The sequence below is a fragment of the Lycium barbarum genome, chromosome 1 (genome assembly GCF_019175385.1).
Source record: "Lycium barbarum isolate Lr01 chromosome 1, ASM1917538v2, whole genome shotgun sequence".
Lineage (NCBI taxonomy): Eukaryota > Viridiplantae > Streptophyta > Magnoliopsida > Solanales > Solanaceae > Lycium > Lycium barbarum.
In genome coordinates, this window is record NC_083337.1 from 169,385,619 (window position 1) to 169,406,276 (window position 20,658).

A 20,658-nucleotide genomic window follows, 5' to 3' on the forward strand; every position below is an offset into this window, starting at 1 on the left:
TTTTCCACTTCAATTGAGAAAATCAAATATCCTTAACAAAGAAGGGTAACTAGGATATGTCTTTAGGATTAATGTATGTGCTTTATGTGTTTTCTTAATTATTCTTACGGTATATATATAACACCTAGTAATCCTATATCATGATTATAGTTTTCTGTTCTTGTGTATCCTGTTTGTTTGATTTTGATTTCAATTTATTAGTTTTATATTTTATTGCTTTTGAGAATATGAATTAGTGTCAATGGAATCGCTTCTAATATTATATCAAAAAAACCGAATTGAAAAAATCGAAACCGAACTGAACCGAACTTTAAAAAATCGAAACCGAAAGAACCAAACCGAACTAGTTTGGTTCGGTGTTCGGTGTCCACCTTCAAAAAACCGAACCGAACTAGTTTGGTTCGGTGTTCGGTGTCCACCTTCAAAAAACCGAACCCGAAATAGCCAAACCGAAGTTTGATAAAAGCGAACCGAAAAACCGAACGCCCACCCCTAGTTGGTTCTTTCCTGCACCATTTCCCTGTTGAATTGGTAGAGCACCACCTTTATTTGTTACTTGCTCCTCTTGGTTACCTTTTCCTACACCCTCCTTCTGCTGAATTGATGGAGTTGGTTTGGTCACCTGAACACTTCTTGAGTTCCCTGTCTGCCCCACCTAAACACCCTCTTTTGAAATTGTCTGGCCACCTTTGCTTGCTTCTGGTTGTGCAATCATATTACTGGTTGACCCTTGTTGATTTGCTACTTGCACCACCTCCACTACCTTCTCCTGCTGGACTGCAGGAGGTGGTGCCTGCTTTTTCCTACATTGATCCTCTACTTCTTGCAATGCTTACACAAGGTTGGTCTCCAATCATACGTAACTTTCTGTTCAACCACATTTCCCCTCTCATTCTTGAAGTGGATCACCTCTGAGGGAAAAATTTAACATATGACATAATCACAACTTTTATTCTCATAAAGGTTTCAAACTTTTTGACACTTAAGAAACACAGAACATAAGCAACTTAATACAAACATTAAAAAGTACTTCAAAGGTACTAGCTAGATCGAAACTTTGCTACCATTTTCAAACAAGAACTATTACTAATAGCCAGGCTATTAGAAGACATGGACAGTGAGTCCTCCATCAACTGCTATAACCTGGCCAGTGACATAGTAAGCAGCAAGAAGGCAAAGATAAGTGACCAATGATGAAACTTCTTCAGCTTCTTCGAGACGCTTAAAAGGAGTTCTTGATATTACCTCTTCCAGAAATGCTTTATCCCCCAGCATCTGTAAATACAGAGCCATCAAATCTTCAATGATTCAAGAGTAACGTAATGAAGAAATAACCTGAGTTGTCAGTAAAAGGATCACGTTTATCCTCCATTATACTATTGGTACAAAAGTATTCTGATGTTATCTAAGTGGCTGATCAGTTACATTCCTCCTCCTTCAGGGCTATCCAAGATGGATGCCTAATGTGACACTTATATTTTGGTGAGGTGGACATCACGTGATATGCCATATTACAACATCCCCACCCGCCCCCTTTTTACTCCCTCCCTTCCACTTCGTCTTCAACCACTAGCTAGCACCTCCTCCCTTTCCACCACCTCAACGCCCGATAAGTCTGGTGATACACTGATAAAAGTGGCAAAGCCAAAATTTTACTAATAAGGTGGTTTATAAAAATACAATAATGCCACACTACTGTCATTGAAACTTGTAACCAAAAGTAATATTTAACTTTTCTTGTAGATGCAAATTCAAGATTTTCAACTGGGTTTGAGTTTAAGATTCTACCACAATCATTTTAATTTACTGGATTCGAAATCAATTATTTGGTAAATTTCCTAATATGTAAACAGTATCTGAGTCAAGGCTATTAACGTTTGCACCTATTATCCATCTTTGTTTTTGTTGCTATACTAAAACATTTCCTTATATATATTAGTCAAGAGATAATTCAATAATTTATATGTACTTAAAATTTTTTTAGTACCTATTTGCATTATATTGGCACTGGGAAGATTACATGTTCGATGGGGGGGGGGGGGGGGGGGGGAGCGTTTACGAACCAGGGTGTCACGTCATTAACCCGAATACCATCTTTTGCCCATTCACAAGCCAAATTTCTTGTAAGCTGATTAATTGCCCCTGCCATCAGATAATAAGAAGAAGTATATAATATAGTCTTAGCAGTATATTACTATTTTCTTTAATTTGTTTTAATGTTTTAAAGGATAGATATATTATATTTCCTCCGTCCATTTTTATTTGTCATGTATTAACTTGAGAGTCATAAATAAAATAACAATTTTACGATATCACCCTTAATCATTACTCAGTCATCTAATGATTGAAATTAAGTTTAACTTTTTATCTTAATCTGACAATTTCTCTCTCTTCTCTCGACTGTTCCATTGACGTACGTTAGGGTAACGTCCGCCCAACTGAATGGCCAGAGGGCGACCAGAGAAGGATGGAAATAAGGGGATGGAGAAGGTGGTTGCCATCTCCATCGCCAAGGAGTTCAACTGATAGCCATCGCCGAAAACAATATGTGTGACAGTCAATCAGAAACAATGGCCAGCACTGCAAGTATGAAGGGATAGGTTGTGCACCCCGATGAGTCAGGGACTTGCTGTAGAAGGGGCACAGGGGTCACATTCAACACAGGGAATAAGGAACACAAACCCAATTGCTGAGCTGCAACTCGTAGAACCGGGATCGCGAGGACGAATGTTCACACCTCCGAATCAACCAAACATCAGCCAATAGGTCAATACGGAGTGAGGCCCTTAAAACCCTAACCCTAATAGTGGATTGCAAAAATCTGCAGAGGCGCAACCAGCTAGGCTTGGGGAATATCAGAAACCTGACGCATAAAGGATATTGAAACTATTTAATGAACGAACTGCTCCAACCTGGGCAAACCTTGTAACATGAAGAATGACAACCAGAGGTATGGATTTACAATTTATTGCTCCATTGATTAAGGATGGGGAAAAAATAGCTAAGCTATAGAAGGATGAGATGGCTAGGGAGAATAGTAAGTGCCAATATGCGATGGTGCTAGGAGACTCACCTACCATAGGTGCTATCGTGAGATTCCTTGCTACACATGGCAAACCAAATATTAAACCCCATGGGTTTTACCATAGTAATAGATACTTTATCGTGAGAGTTAACACTTTGGAAGAGAGGGAGGCCATATTATTCTCTGGTCCACGCACAATTGGAAAGAAACCTGTTATAGTGAAAACGTGGATGGCTGATTTTGATTTTGATGTTGAAGTTCTTAAAGTCCTGCCATTGTGGGTGAGGTTGTCTAACTTACCTCTGAACTGTTGGGGAATGGAGACATTGAGGAGTACTTTGGGAGTGCATGTTTATGCCGATGAGTGCACTTCCAGCAGAGGATATCCTTTGCAAGACTAATGGTAGAAATGGATATCACTAGACCTCTACCTAGTTTAATATCAGTGAAAGATCCTGATGGCAAATGTTTTAAGCAGCAAGTTACATATGACTGAAAGCCCATCTATTGTAGCACTTGTTGCATGATTGGGCATAGATTTCCTACAAGAGCTCAACAAGCTAAATCACAGGCCAAACAGGCTCTACTAAAAGTTTGGGCACCACAAGCTGCCAAGAACAAATAAGGAAAAGAGCAGAAATAGAGTGTAACAACTGAACAACAACAAATGATTAATGAGCAACCCAAACAGGCTCCTACTAATTCTTAGGTCCAGACATGAGGGATTGGTACTAACAAGGGCACAGTAACACAACAATTAGACAATCCCTGGATGGATAACAGTTAAAGGGAAGTCTGCAGCTAAGAATCAAAAATCCACTCAAAGAGGGGGAATAATCAGTACAGGCTGGATTTAAGCATCTTGGTGGAACTCATACACAGATAGAGCCTATTAGCAGTACAGAACTTGGGAAAAGTAGCAAGGGTGATGAAGACATCCAATCCCCCTCCTATATCCAAGTGTCACAGGGTCAAGGAGAATAAAGCAAAAAACATCATATAGTAGATCACTAGGGAGTGGATTTAGGTTGCAAATTATGCAGTAACACCTAGGAACAGGATATAAATTCTATGGGATCAGAGGAAAGTTGATTTTAACCTACTTGGGATGACTACTCAATATATCCATGGTAATATTCAGTTGATTGGCACACAGACAAATTTTCTCTTCTTTGCAGTATATGGGTACCATACAGTAGAGGACATAAAACAACTCTGGGATGAACTTAGGGTGTTGCAGAATGGTATTCAGGAGCCTTGGTTGTGCATAGGAGACTTTAATGTTGTACTTCATGCAGAGGACAGGATTAATGGTACCCCTATGCAGGAAAATGAAATAAAGGACTTTCAGGAATTCCTATGAGATACTGGTATGACAGATGCTTGTTGCTGGCAGAGGGTATACCTGGACTAATAATCATGTACATAGCAAAATTGATAGGCCCCTGGTAAATGCTCACTGGATGATGTCTATGCCTAAACATACATTCTAGATAATATGTTTAAGACCACCAGATTTAAAGGGCATTTTGGTACATTAAACAAATCTTTTGTCTAATACCACAAAATTAAAAAATATTCCTTTATTTTCTTAAAATCCGTGCTTAATCAAACCAAAGCACTTCAATTGAAATGGAGAAAGTAATAAGTAATTTGCTCAAAAGATTTATCAGGTCTAAGAATAGTGCTTTCTGGACCAAAAGGAATGTATTTCCAAAGTAACGTAAAACTTCCTCTGATGGATGTATTTAACACCGCTGATAGTGTAATATTTTTTTTTTATTAGTAGTTTTTTTGATAGTGTGAATTTTTAAACTATCAGCTGGTCACATTAAACGCAATTGCAAGTAGTTATATATCCCAAATAAGTAGTAACTTGGAAAATAATGCCCAACCTTAGCAGGTTAATTAACTTCGCTAGATTGCACAAAAAGTTATCACAGTGTCATATAAGTTGAATTTAGGGTTAACAAGAGGATATATGGTATTAAAATTCTCACAAGAATGTTGAGTTTTCCATCAAATGCCAAGGAAACTTTTCCATGAGTTGTACTCTTTGCCCTCTAGATGATACATCGCATACTCAACCTTTTACTTGAAGGCCTTTGGCAGGCCACTCTTGCAAACGTTCATTGAGCTCTAACTCTGATTCTTTCCTTGAACATGTGTACACTATTGCACCAAGTTCAGCAAGCTCCTCCACAATTGCATGCCTACAGAACAAGAAGAAAAAGAAGCTATGGACATATGGTCACCTAAGTTGATGAGAAGAAGTAAAGTTGATTTTTTGGAGGTACACAAAATCCTAGATATTTAGTAAGGGGTCTAGAATAGTCTAGCGTCGGATCTTGAATAATTATCTTAAAGAAAAATCTATATATTCTAGAGTAGTGTTAGAAGATAAGGCTAACTAGATATTTTGTAGATATATCTAGATAATTCTATATAGAACCATCCCTAAACAAGTATAAATAGGGGTGACCTTGAACATTTGTAATCAACCCAAGTTACCTCATAAAAACACAATTGTAAGTCATGCAAGCCAATTCAAGAGAGTCTTCTTCCATTACAAAGTTCTCCTTTCCAAAGCTTCCTCTTCTTTAGTTGAATCTTCCGATCTTAGTTAACGATCTTGGGCTAGCAGAAGGTCTCCCCGATTTACTTTTCTTCTGCTATATTTCTCTACATAGTATTGGAGTCATAGCCATACGTTAGCTTCTATATTTTATTTCAAGATCGGGTTAGTGATAGATTCAACTGGTTTCTCTAAATGGATTTGAGCGGCCGTGTTAATGGACTGGGGATGGAGTTGTTGAATCAGTCCAATTACAAGGTATGGAAGACATGTATGGAGTCATACCTTGTGGGAGAGGATTTATGGGATGTTATTAATGGTAGTTACACAAGTCCTCCTACTGACGGACCAGAAAATGGCAGCATATACAAGAAGTGGAAGCAGATTAATGCGAAGGCGGAGTTCATCCTAAAGAGGTCCATCTCACACAACTTGTTTGATCATATTATAAGTTGCAAATCAGCTCATGAAATTTGGAGGACCCTTGATCGTTTGTTCGACACGAAAGATGAAGCCTGACTTCAAATATTGGAGAATGAATTGGTGAACACCACTCAAGGTAATCTTTCTATTCCGGAGTACATTTTGAGGATTAAGAACTTATGTTCAGAGATCTCTTTGTTATATCCGGACGAGGCTATCTCTAAAGCACGAATGAGAAGAACTATCATTCATGGTTTGAAGTCAGAATATATTCCTTTTGTCATATCAATTCAAGGATGGGCTTAACAACCATCCTTGGAGGAGTTTGAGAATTTGTTGTCATCACAGGAGCTACTAGCCAAACAGATGGCTAGTGTATCGATCAAAGAAGGGGAAGGAAATGCTCTTGCAGCTAACAGAAGAAATCCTAAAGTAAGGCAAAAGCAAAGTCGCTCAAGAGAGATGTCGTATTCTCAATTCCAAGAGGGTTCAAGATCGCCAAAATAGAAGGAAGAGTCTTCTAATAATGTTAAGAAGACTATTAAATGTTACCGATGTGGTGAAATAGGACACATAAAAAGATATTGCCAACAAAAGAGAGCAATATGGCTCAAGTTGAGAAAGCTGCTGAAGAAGAAGAGGACTGGGGAAGGTGCTTCGTAGCTGAGGCTCGAGTAGTAGATGCCCTGGCTTCCTTCAATTTCGAAAGAGACTGGATCATGGATTCAAGAGATAATACGGTCCCTCACGTGGAGAAGGAAGGCATTGGTGTCATCAACAAAAAGCAAGAAGATTCCAAAGACGTTCAGACTAGTGACGTGGTAGCTGCTACTGAGGAAATCAATGAAGCAGATCCTGAAACTGGTAATAAAAGTCTGGACGTAGAGGGTGTTGAAGTAGAACCTGAGCATGAAGTGTCTGAAACTATATATTGCAATGGTGACCATTCCGGAGAAAGAATTGAGGGAGTTGTAGTGGAAGTTGAAGTCTCTGGTCAATCATTTGTCGTATCAGAGTCAATCACTAGCTCAGATCAAACACTGGAAGCAGATGGAGAATGTTACACCTCAGAAAAAAAAAATTGAGTTCATGAAATAATTCTGCGGGTGAACAGTAGACGCGTATGAACAGTAGACGCGGAGGAACAGTACCGATGAACAGTAAAAATCAGAGACTAAAAAAACGAAAAAAAAATCTGATTTTTTTTCATTTTCTACCCCTCTCTCTCACTCTAAACCCTCCCAAAACCCTCCTAAAATCTCTCTAAATTTTTCAAGTTGAAGTCCTCCAAATCAAACCAAGATTTCATCTTAGGAATTGGAAACTAGTTAAGAAAGGATTATAGTATTTGGTGCTTGATGTGTGGCTGATTATTGAAGCTTGGAGCTAGGATTTTAGTTGAGTATTCTGGGCAATAAGGTATGTAATATACTCTATTCTTGTTAATTAAGTTATTCATGGGAGAATTCCCTAGTTTAAAGTGAAGGGAATTATGTTATGAAGTCATAGATTAGTTGGTTGATATGATTGCCTTGAGGGTTGTTTTTTTATTGGAACTTTGAGAGATTTCTAGGTGATTATATTGCTATATGAGGTTGTTGATATTGTTGTTGATGTTGTTCTTGAATTTGGAAGAATAAAGTGTATAAAAATATTGTATACAAAGCGTATACCGGGCTGTTTTGTGCCGATACTTGGGGCTGTTTTATGTAATTTTCGTGGCTGCTTTATGACAATATTTTGGAGCTGTTTTATGTAATTTTCGTGGTTATTTTGTGACTATATTTTGGAGTTGTTTGGTATAATATTTGTGGTTGTTTTGCGATGATATTTTGGGGACTGTTTTATGGTCGTTATAGATTGTTTTGAGGGCTGGAATATCGGAGGATTGGCTGTAGTTGTTGTTGTTATATTATGAATATACGGAAATAAAGAAGTGTATACAAGCATTGGCATCCGAATGTATATTGGGCTGTTTTGGGAGTAATTTAAGAATGGATTTAAGTCTAGTTTGATATGAAATTGTTGGTATTGTTGTTGTTGGTATTTTGATTGACGTTTGGCTAAGTTGGAATTTCGAGGATTGTTAAGTTTACAGGGGAAATGCTGCCCAATTTTCTCTAGAATTTACGACGCGTTCTTATAGTCGATTAACTAATGTTAATACAAATTCTCCCGTGAAGGTAACGACGTGACATTGGGGGAGAGCAAGTGAACGATAACATAGCTAAACGACAAAGGTATGTGAGGCTAGTCCTTTCTTTCTAATGGCATGAATCCTATATCATAAGTTCTTTTCCTCTTCATGAGTTCCTATTTTCCGGAAAGCTAGAAGCCTAAGTCCATAAATGTCTATATAAGATAAGAGATAAGAGATATGATATGATGATGCCATATTGATAATGATGCTATTTATTTCTTACACTCACCTTATGTACTAATTCCTTCAAGGTGAGGCAGAATGTCAATAATTGCTCCATAATGAAATCGGGGGATCACGACCTTACGCCACCCCGACAGAGTATAGTGATCTTGAGTCTTATGCATGTACTATGATAAGCATATTATGATAAGCATATTATTACAAGTATTTTTTATGAGCATGTCATGATCATATTACACCGCGCCTAGTTGGCCGGGCAGTCACCGCCAAGGCGGGCAGCTATACGGATACACCATGACCTTTTGGCATGGGCAGACATCACTAGTGGGCGGCATGAGATGGTACCCCGGACGCGGGAGGCCTGGACGCGGGCTAATGTTATTGATTATTACACCGTTCCGATATGGACGGGCAGCTTGCATATTATGCATATATGAAATTATGATGAGTATGAGTAAGACAGCATGCATTACTTCTTTTATGATTGTCATTCAGATTTAGATGTTTCATATTGATGTTCACATTATATTAACACTGTCTTTCTTTATTATTTATGCCTCTCATACTTAGTACAATGTTCGTACTGACGTCCGTTTTCTTTGGACGCTGTGTTCATGCCCACAGGTAGACAAGGAGGTGAGCTTGGTCCAGACCCTTAGTAGCTGTCAGCTGATTGAGAGCACTCCATTGTCCGGAGGTGCTTATGATTCTTCTTTTGGTATATATGCATATTTTGGACACGAGGGAGTCTTGTTCCGTCTATATGTTTAGTATGTCAGTAGAGGCTCGTAGATACGCAGTGTGGATCAAATGGTCTCACAAGATGTTATTATTATGTATATATTATTTTGATGACCGAGAGGCAAATGTATATAAGTATTTATGTTTCTATATAAAATATGATTTTCCTACAATTCGTGTATAAAATTGGTAAAAGGGCATTAAATGAGTAAGATGAGTATTAGAATGAGTGGTGCTCGGTGGCTAGCCCCGGGTACCCGTCACGGCCCCTAGCTGGGTCGTGACAGAGAAGCTGACGGTTAAATAAATGAAGAGGTTGACCTTGAAGGCTCAATTTCATATGGAGATACATTCAGTATGAATTTTGGAAGCTCTGAAGCTAACAAACAGTTTATCGAGGAGTTGGAAAGGGAATCTAGTGGTGGATCCTATGCTGGTGTTGAGGCTTCGAAGGAAATTAAAGGTCAGATCGTCACTGACTTAGGTGCTTGTCCAGATAACACAATTGGCAAGGAGCTAAGAGAAAGGGGGAGTTTGGAAACTCTAGAACATGAAACTCGGCATGGAGATGATTCATGTGGACAAATTAATGACGAAAAATCTTCATCATTTGAAGAAGCAAAGGAGTCAAGAAAAAACTGTTGAGATCTTCACCAAGGCACTCCCAAAAGCTTCGTTTGAGTTCTTCTACAACAAGCTCGGGGTAGTTTCCAAAAAATCACTTTAAGGGGGAGTGTGAAGAAGTAAAGTTGATTTTTTGGAGGTACACAAAATCCTAGATATTTAGTAAGTAAGGGATCTAGAATAGTTTAGTGTAGGATCTTGGATAATTATCTTAAAAAAAAAAAATCTAGATATTCTAGAGTAGTGTTAAAAGATAAGGCTAACTAGATATTTTGTAGATATATCTAGATAATTCTATCTAGAACCATTCCTAGACAAGTATAAATAAGGGTGGCCTTGAGCATTTGTAATCAACCCAAGTTAATCCATAAAAACACAATTGTAAGTCATTCAAGCCAATTCAAGAGAGTCTTCTTCCATTACAAAGTTCTCATTTCCAAAGCTTCCTCTTCTTTAGTTGAATCTTCCGATCTTAGTTAATGATCTTGGGCTAGCAGAAGGTCTTTCCGATTTACTTTTCTTCTGCTATATTTCTCTACAGTTGAAACATAGAAAAAGCTGGATTGAGCTTATATATAGCTAGTGACATGTAAATTTTCCTTCATCATCTTTGTATGTTGGCTGTTTGACGTTCGAGGAAGAGCCAAGAGACAGAATTACAGATTCACTTTGTTGACTTTTCTTGCCTACATTGTTTCGTGGATCAGAGGATATTCACTTTGAAGATCTGATGCTGTCTCCAAGGTTAAATGACTTATTTGTATATGTTAACATGGTATCTAGATATTTAATTATCTTTTATATTAACATGTTGTAGCTAGCAAATAACTTGACTTATTTATTTTATGTATATATAGAAGTAAACTAAAAAAATGTTATAGAAAGCTTTACCAAATTCCATGAGTACTATTGCCGCCAGTAACAAGAGCCACCAAACCAGTAAGTGACCATCTGGATCCTGTATTCTTTGCCATTGAGTAGTTTCTTTCGGCTTTTTAATTCAAGAGATTTTATTGCAGCGTGTAATTGTTTTCAAAAAGAAGATATTACCTGTGACCTATAAATATTAAATATTATTACTATCTTGTCTTCTTCAGTTCAAAAGTTACGAGTTTATACGCAATTTCAAGTATTACCACCAAAAATAACAATTATGACTTTTTTCTAACTTTCAAGAAATAATGGAGTTTTCATTATAAGCATGAAAGGATGGTCCATATTTATGAATTTCCACGAAACATAATTGAGATACAGATATTATTTGCGGACAGATTTTTGAAATAAAAATTAATTCTCTTTTGAAAAATTTCCTATTGTTTAAATGGATAATTTTAGATACCTTACGATTTTTCGGAGTGCTGTGTTGGATATTGCATTGATACATGTTTTCTGGAATAATTATTTATTTAGTTATAACAGGAGTCTAATTGTTGATTTACTAGAATATTCAGTCTTATTCATACATTTGTTATCTTCTCTGGAGAGACGAAGTGAAATACATCTTTATCTTAAACGTAGGTCCGAGAAATGCTATCTCTTTAGCTTTTACAATCACTTTCGAGAAACATATCAAGAAACATAGTACAAAATGTGAGGCCCATTTGAACTCTTATTTTCACACATTAAATAAGGAATTTTTACTTATTGTAGTTTCTTTTAAGACCTAATGATTAATATTAACTACTCTTTTATTTAATTATATTTAGTAGCTAATTAACTTTTCTAAATTACAAATGATAGCTATATCAAAAATACATACCCAAACACGTATATCTTTCTTTTTTCCCAATCACTACCCATTTCAGATTTTTCATTTCTCAAAACCCTAAAAAATTTCTCTCCCCTTCTCTCAACCACCACCACCATGGCCGCGCCGCCCCTCTTCTCTTCTCCCTCTCCCTCTGTGCTCATCGCTCTCTCTCTCTTTTCACTCTATCCGGCGAGGCGATGGCACAGATCTGGCCGTGTGTATTGTTGGTGGTGGCGGCGGAGAAGATGACGTGGAGGTGGAGAGATTAGGGTTTTGTTGGTGGTGGAAAGGTTAGGGTTTTTTGGTGGTGGTGGTGTCTCAGATTTGGATTTTTGGTGGTGGTGGTGTCTCGATTAGGATTTTGGTGGTGGTGGACAGATTAGGGTTTTTGGTGATGGTAGTGTCTCAGATCTGGCCGTGTGTATTTGTTAAAAGCCAAATACAAATACATTCAAAAATCTACATCTCACAAATACATTGTTTTTTAATGTATTCGTCTTTGTATTTTTGAGTGTATTTTTGTTAATTTTTGTACTTGTATCTGAATGTATTTGTTGAAATCCATTCAAATACACAAAAATTTGAATATATTTGGCTTCACATGTAGTTGGAATGTACACAATGTATTTGAAATACATCAAAAAAAGCCATTGAAATACATCAAAAAAAATTTGTAAAATATATTAAAAAAAATCATTGAAATACATCAAAGCAAAAAAAAAAAAAAAATCACTAAAATACATCAAAATAATAATATTAATATCTAATTTAATAGCTCCACTGTTAAAGGCTAAAACCAAAGATCCTGATTTTTTTACCGTGTTCTCATGTATTTGTTGGCAACAAATACACGCGAAAACATACACTATTTTGCTAAAATGTAGCTACAAATAGTAATATTTAAAAGGATAGCTAAAAATGGTAGGAAGCTACAATAAGGTAGTCATTTGAGTAAGTTTGCCTTTAAATAAAGCGTGTAAACAATGGACAATAATATAGTTCTAGAGGCTAGAAGCAGCAGCTTGCCGACATAAGGGCATTTTTGGTATTTCATAGTTTGTTTGGTTTAGTTCTGCTACACTCGATGACATTATGGAGCCGTTTGGACACGGTTTGAAATCATGGTTTCAAACCATGTCCAAACGGCTCCTAACATTTATCCTGGTTGGATATAACACAAATACACAATATTTTCTAAAATAAGCATGGTTTGAAACCATGCTTGGATATATAATTTGGATATCTTAAGTTGTACTTTCTCTTATAGATATAAAAACCCACAAGTTGTGAAAACTATCAAAACATTCTCAATTCTTATACAATCTTACCAAATGAGCAAGTCATAGTTCATAAGAAAATTAATACGTTACTAGAAGGCCTTTCTAAAAGATACAACATCAATTGATCAAACTTTAGTTCAATAAAAACGAAAATTTTGACATGAATAGTAATGTAACTACTTTTTAATATAATCCTCCCACATGGTAGACATAAATAAAGGTCGGTGGAAGTTAATGAGGTTGGTAAATGGTTGGTGGGAGTAATTGTTAAAAATATTTACCAACTTATGGGTTTTTTTTTTATATAAAATATAAACTTATGAGTCAAGTTTTATATTTAAAATTTTTGAAACCATGATTTGAAACCCAAATTATGCCTTTTTAGATGATTTAGGGTTTGAAACCATGAGATGAAATGCATGTCCAAACGCTGATTTCATCTCATGATTTCAAACCGCATGTCCAAATGCCTACTGTGTGTGTACTTTTTGTTGTTTGGACAAAATTACCAGATCACTTTTATTTATTTCTACCTTTATCATGTTTGGAGAGACGTAGTGAAATACCTCTTCTCTAAAAAGTAGGTCCCATTTCAAGAAACATAGTACAGATTTGAGGCCCGGCCCATTTGAACTCTTAGTTGTGTCCTATCTACCATTAGCTTTTTGTTTAGGGAAAATGACATTGCGTGTCCAATGGCCCAAAGTAATGCCATATTTGGTCAATAATTGAGCCTAATATTCACAGGAATCCGCTCGGCCCAAAATAATGCCAAAAAATGACTGGTCGGCCCAAAATAATGCCAAGTGCTGGCCGGCCCAGCAGCTCAGAAAAATCAGGCTTTTTAGTGGCAATTAAAAACGTCGCCACTAAAGGTTAAATATCCCAAAATATGTATAATATGTGTATATTTAGTAAGAAATATCCCAAAATATGTGTAATATGTGTATATTTAATAGTATATACAAGAATGATACAGTTTATACACATATACACTTTATATACAAGAATGATACAGTTTATACACATATGCTGAAATTAATTATACATTTACTATACATAAATTATACGTTAATTATACATTTATTATACACATATTATACAATAATGATATGATTATTTATTTTTTACATATACAATAGTGATACATATTATATACCACAATGATACGGTTCCTATGATACATTTTTTATACTTATGATACATTTTCTATACAAGACCGATACAATTTATATACACATGCTGGAATTATATATACACTTTCTATACAAAAATGATACATATTATATAGAAAGCCTGATACATTATATAGTTGCCACTAAAAAGCCTGATTTTTCTATAGCAGACATTTAGTGGCGACTAAATCTGACTTTTTTTTATTATTATTTTTAAAAAAGCGCTTGGGCTGTAGGGTCAGCCAGCCTTTAGTGGCGACTTTTTAAATCTTTTGTGAAAGTCGCCAAAAAAAGCTTGCTACAGATTTTGGCTACCAGATGGAAATTGTTTAGGGACTACTTTTTGAGTTTGGGAAAACTTGGGTCAGGGCGTTGGTTTATTTTGGGCCCAGCGGTCATTTGTGTCCTTTAACCTTTTGTTTATTCTTATGGATTAGTTCAAACTTCAAAATATAGGCGTTTCCTGAACCAAATTATGTGTAGCATTTTATTATCAACGGCAAATAATGCATGTGATAATATTCCACCAACTCAGTCAAAATGTACCAGCACGACAAAGTATAAAAAATACAGTCCGAAACATTTAAGTAAAACTTAGAACTGCATATGGAAAGTGATTGTCTACAATAATAGCTTTCCAGATTATTGCCACCCAATTTAATTTCTCTACCAACAATATTATGTTAAGTCGTTGACCATACAAATAGGATTATTGATCAGATTTTATTATTTTAAATAATTAAGTTACTTGTATTTTATCTAATTTAACTTAGAATAATTAAATTATTGGAGTTGACAAGTTTAATCCAAAAATGTGCAGACATAAGCTGCCTTCAATATATATAGATGAAATGAATATTAAATTTTGTGTAATTATGCGTACATATGCTCTTTTCATTGAACATTTGCAACTAAACAAAGCCATATTTCAAGAGCCAATTTAGTCAAAATCTTTCTTAGTTCGTAAGAGTAAGTAATTTCTACAGGGTTATGCCACAGGCAAAAATATCAAATAATACGAACCGGAGGTTGAACTTGTTTTTTGTGTGTGTTAATGTTTTATTGAAACTGATCTGGGCGTAAAAGTGTTGCTCAGAGCTGAGATCAATATCAGCTTGTTGCTGGATATCTTTTTTTGTTCATTTCTGGTGAAAATGTGTTGGTCATGAGTATAATCTAAAAAAATTGTATGGGTAAAAAAATTTATTTATACCCTATTTGCACGAAAAAATATTACAGCACGGCAGGAGTTGACAAGCAAAATACTTGATACAAACTTTGTATTGCAAATGATATATTTTAAATAGTACGTGCGTTTTTGAACTTTCTTTGAGCTATAAAATAAAAATCAAAACATACAAAAAAGTAACAACTAAATTGAAGTTAGAAAATCTTGCAAACTTGATGCTACTTTAATGACATATATAGTACTTCAAGTTAAAGATAAATACATACTGGAACATATATAAATATATGCATATAACAAAACTATGAACCTCACAAAATTAGCTATTATGCATAAAAAATAAAAACCAAGTCAATCCAATCATGATCAACCCAACGCGATCAGAAGTCATATGGATCTTGCTTCGACTCAAATAATGCATATTAAAAAATAAAGTAAAATAAGGGGAGATAATTGTATAGTAATTATTACAGACCATAAGGAGAAAAATATAACATCGCGTATGAAAAATATTAGTATAGCAACCGAAACCTAAAAATACGAAATAATAAGCTACCAATTGTTATTCTTCATTAAGTACCTGAAACTGAAGATGTTAACCAAGAAGTAATCGAATTAACAGAAGAAGAGATTATATTGTAAAAAAAATATAACCTCTAAGCACAAATGAAAATCTTCAGTAAAAACAATGAGAATTTAGATGCAAATGACGAAATCAGCTGAAGAAAACATTTAATTGGAGTTGAATACTAATTTCAACATGATTATCATGAATGTAATGTAGATATGGATAGGCAATTTCAACTTCCTCGTTAAAATACAGTTTGCATCAACTGCACGTTTTTTTTTTTTTTTTTTTTTTTTTTTTTGTCGCTTGAAAGAGGATGTTAGCTGCTTGTGATTCTCCAGTCAAGCATGCAGGTACTCCATTATATTCTACACTTAACTTTAACATCTTCACAATGCTGCCTAGGTTCTTTGGCAACTTCCACTTTCTTATAATTAAAAACAAAAAATAATTAGTGTATGAAAAATCAACTCATAATCAGAAATAATAAGTTGAAGTATTTACTCGTAAGTTGAATATTTACATGCTTTTTGAAAATAAAAAAATAATGTAGAGAAGAGCTAATCTATATATAATATAAAGCTAGGAATAGACAATCCTATGTGACACCTCTCTATGGCTTCCATTGACATTTATCTTTTTTCTCATTTTTTTGACATTTTTCTATTCATTTCTTTATTTTACCAAATAAAATAAAATATTAAAAATTTCATCCATCCACCCATAATACAGACTCATTCACCATTTAATAGCATTATATATGTCATTACTTCCCCTATAATTATTGTGATTACTTTGTATTAAATTTATTAGTAAAAATAATTTATCTTTTTTTTAATTCATTCTTTGGTTTATTATTGTATTAAAGAAAGACAATCCTATGTGACACCTCTCTATGACCTCCATTGACATTTATCTTTTTTCTCAATTTTTTAACATTTTTCTCTTCATTTCTCTATTTTACCAAATAAAATAAAATATTAAAAAGCTCATCCCTCCACCCATAATGAAGACTCACTCACCATTTAATAGAATTATATTTGTCATTACTTCCCCTATAATTATTGTAATTACTTTGTATTAAATTTATTAGTAAAAATAATTTATCTTTTTTTAAATTCATTCTTTGGTTTATTATTGTATTAAATAAAGACAGTGAAAAATTGTAAGAAACTTTTAAAATTCCATCAGTCGCCTCATTTCTTTTTAACAGAAATCCCATCAATTGCCTCATTTATTTATAAGTAATTACACCTTAAATATCATTTGTAACCTCCACACCCAAATACAATCCTCTATTAATAATATGAGTTTTGACCGGACCTTTCCCTCTTCATATTACCCCTCCATTTTCTTAAAAGTTTCCAGCTTTTTGAAATTGTGATTCAATGTTGTCATTCTATCTATAATTCTATATGTTAGGTAGATTTATATACATTTAGATTTGTATCTGGGGACTTTTTCCAAATGCTTAACGTTAGAATAATAATCATCACTCTTTCTTGTTTTTGTCACCTATATTAATTGATATTAGCTTGAAATGTTGTGCTTTAATTTTTGTTTGCGGCTTTTTCTGTTTGAATTACTTAAAATTGAAAATCAAAGGTGATGAAAGTCTTAGTTTCCTGTATTTCTTTCTTCCCGTTATGGTTTAAATTTTACATATTTTGTTGATTTTAGGTTTCTTATTTTCTGCAAGGATCGACGTGTGAATTTAGTGGATTTGGACTATTTTGGTTTTGAAGATATTGTTAAAGTTGTTTTTAAGAGCCAACCATTTACGTGGAAGATTATTTGTGGGAGACGGAGTCGTTCTTCGAGTTTCGACTACCCATTCCTATGAAGGCGGAGCTTCATTTCTCGGTGTTGCAAAGGTCATAATATGGCCTCCTTACAAGCTCTCAAAATGTAAGTAAAGCTTGATGATTTCGTGCTAACGATATAGTAGAGAGAGAGAGAGCGGAAGGAGATGAAGGTCCGAAATTCTACCGCGAATCATCTTTCAGTGGCAACGAAGGGACAAGAAATGAAATTGGGTTTCGTTTCTATTTTTGAGCTGGAAAACGAAGAGCTTGACGGCTTGAGGTGTTTCTTATCTTTATATCTTTGTTGTTTTCTTTTGGTGGATTTTCTCATGAGCAAATATTTTTTAGGCAGTGAAAGTATGAAGTTTATGAAGACTATTTTAATTTCTGGTCAATTCAAAAAATTATTCAGTAAGATTAAAAAGGAATATGACCGATGTATTATTTTATTATAAGTATTATCTAAAAAAAAATCATGTTGATCAATTTCAAGAATTTTATCTTTAGTTATTATGTGATAATTATCTTTGGAATTTAGAAAATAAAAATAAAAAGATAAGGTGACAAAAAAACATGAAAGTTGAAGTTCATTTTATATTATCTCTGACTTAACAACTTTCACATTTTAATTACTTAAATTTCCACATCATGTTAATATAGCTGGCTAAACTAACCATTTTTTTAGAAGTTTAAATTAATATAGTTTATATAATAATAGCTTTTCTTTGTGATATAGTCTCCCTATTTTTATAGGGTTATATTTGCCATTATCCACCTACAAAAGTCTTTTAGCATTTCATAGGGTTATATTTTTCATTATTCACTTACTCATTTTTTTTTACTTAAAATTTTATATTGAAATTTCTAGATAATTTTAGACTTAATTCAATTGGATTACAGATATAATTATCTTCAGTTTGCTAGGGATTAATGCACAGGCTTACCTACTATGTATGAATGTTTTGAATTTTTATTTGCATAATCTTCTCTTTTTGTCAATACCTTTTTTTTTTCTTTTCTTTTTGAAACTGGTAATGTTGATTCTAATTTTGGGCAATAGTTAGGCAGATTTGCTTTGTCATTTGTTTGACTATGAAAGTGGGAGAGTTAAAAGATTAGATATAACTTTGATCTTCCTTTTAAGAATTAAGGTAACTTTACTGTATGTAATTTTCAATTGTTAGCAAATTGTACTTTTACATGTTCTATTTCTAGACCAAGAGTTTATAGATTTTTTTTTTAAATTAGACTGCTTATTTGATTACTGATTAGTTTATGTCGTCAAGAAAACAGAAGGTGTTACTCACCACATTATGTAATAAGAAGTATTATTGAAACTAAGATTTTAGTTATAGAAGCTACTCTAATACATTAATTAAAAAAAAAAATCAACCGTACGAAACGCGAACTTATTCACTAGTAATAAAATATTAAGATGCAGCTGCAATATCACAGGAGGGGGATTAGAAGTAACCGTGTGTCTTCGAAGTTTTAGGGCTAGTCTCCCATACTGTTTTTTTTTTTCTTCCATTGATACAAGAACCGTTAATTGGTCATGGCAAATTGCTTATGCTGCTGGTTAAAAAAATTTGAAACCATCTACTCACCTTCTTATAAGTACCCAAATGGGCATATGTTCTTTTTTCAAATTATTTTCATCTTGAATCTTTCTAGCTTCCTTTCTACCAGTTACATATGCATTGATAGTGTGATTAATTAAAGAAGTGAATGCTACTTCCAACCTTTTTGGCACCTGAAAAGATTATTATTCAGTTGGAATCGTCCAACTCCTCAAATTATTTATTAAATTAGTCAAGTGAATTAAGTCTATTTTGAATTTCTCAATGCAACTCTTCAATTTCTCCAGATTTTTGCATTGCAATGAAGAGAATAATTGTTAATTTGAAAGAATAATCCACATGTTTTACCCCGTTTTCAGAGCGATATCTCATGGCTACCCACCGGTTGTGGTCCATAGACTGCTCAACTTACCTAACAACACTGCTAAATATAATCTACTATTGATAAATAACTACTTACGGGACATGGGATAGCTGATCCACATGTTTTATCCCATCTTTGGTGCATTAGCCCTTGCCTAACCCGCCTTGCGCGGTGCATCGGTAACATGTCTTATCCGAATAATAACAAAAAGCTGCCAACGAGCATACTAAAAATATATCGTATATCGGCTACTAACATAGATCTCATATATCGTACTTTTGCTGAAAATATCATAAGGATAGTGTAAGAACATCGTGTATCAATGCGGATCTTTGTTGTTATATCTGAGATGGCCCTTTTATCTTAGTACAAATAGGTATGTCATAACTCTGTATACCAAATTGTCGTGGTCAATTCCAAAATCTGGGTGTGGTGGTTCTCCTCATGCCTCTTCATCTACTTAGAAGTTTATGCTACTCCTTTACCTTTCTGTACCCGAAGGCAAGCCATATACTGAGACTGTTTTGATTATAGTCTTAAACATCTAAAGTTCAAACTTATCTCCTCATCAAAACTGAACTGTCTTCTAAGTCAAGAAAGTAAAAAGTGTTGTGATAGTCAAGTCTACTACATGAAACTGTCAAGTTCTTGTTCAATACATAAAATGATATACATCCACTGCTTGACTTGTCTCAATCTCGTCATAATTCTTCTAGATCTTATATTTAGCTCGACTCGTACCAACCTAATGGTATTCTGGTAGGATTTTGTTCTCTTAGTACTTGACCCATATAGTTCTCTTGGTATCTGTAGCACCGACGCTAATTTGAACCTTTGGTTCCTTAAGCCCAATAAGGACTAACCATAAGTCATCTACATCAAAGATTTTCCCGAACCACTTGTTGTGATCTCAATAGGTCAAGAAAAACTGCTCTGATATATCGAGTCAGACTTCTATTACTGTCTTATGTAAAACATCATATACATCTCAGAGATACTGTTGGAACTTGCAAATCATGGGACTGTCTCAAGAGTCAAAACTCCACTCCAGCGTCCAAGAACCATCACACATGTTGAACACACACTTCTTGATCTTTACTGAGCTTTTGATAAAAGGAATAACCATTCCCGAATGCAAATATGCATTCACTTCCAACTGATGAAACATACGATCAATGC

General features: G+C 34.6%; 1 pseudogene; it reads right to left on the reverse strand.

The window, feature by feature from the left end:
- Window positions 1-1,101: 1,101 nt before the first annotated feature.
- On the reverse strand, window positions 1,102-19,511 carry LOC132617967 (tropinone reductase homolog At5g06060-like; annotated as a pseudogene).
- Window positions 19,512-20,658: the final 1,147 nt, after the last annotated feature.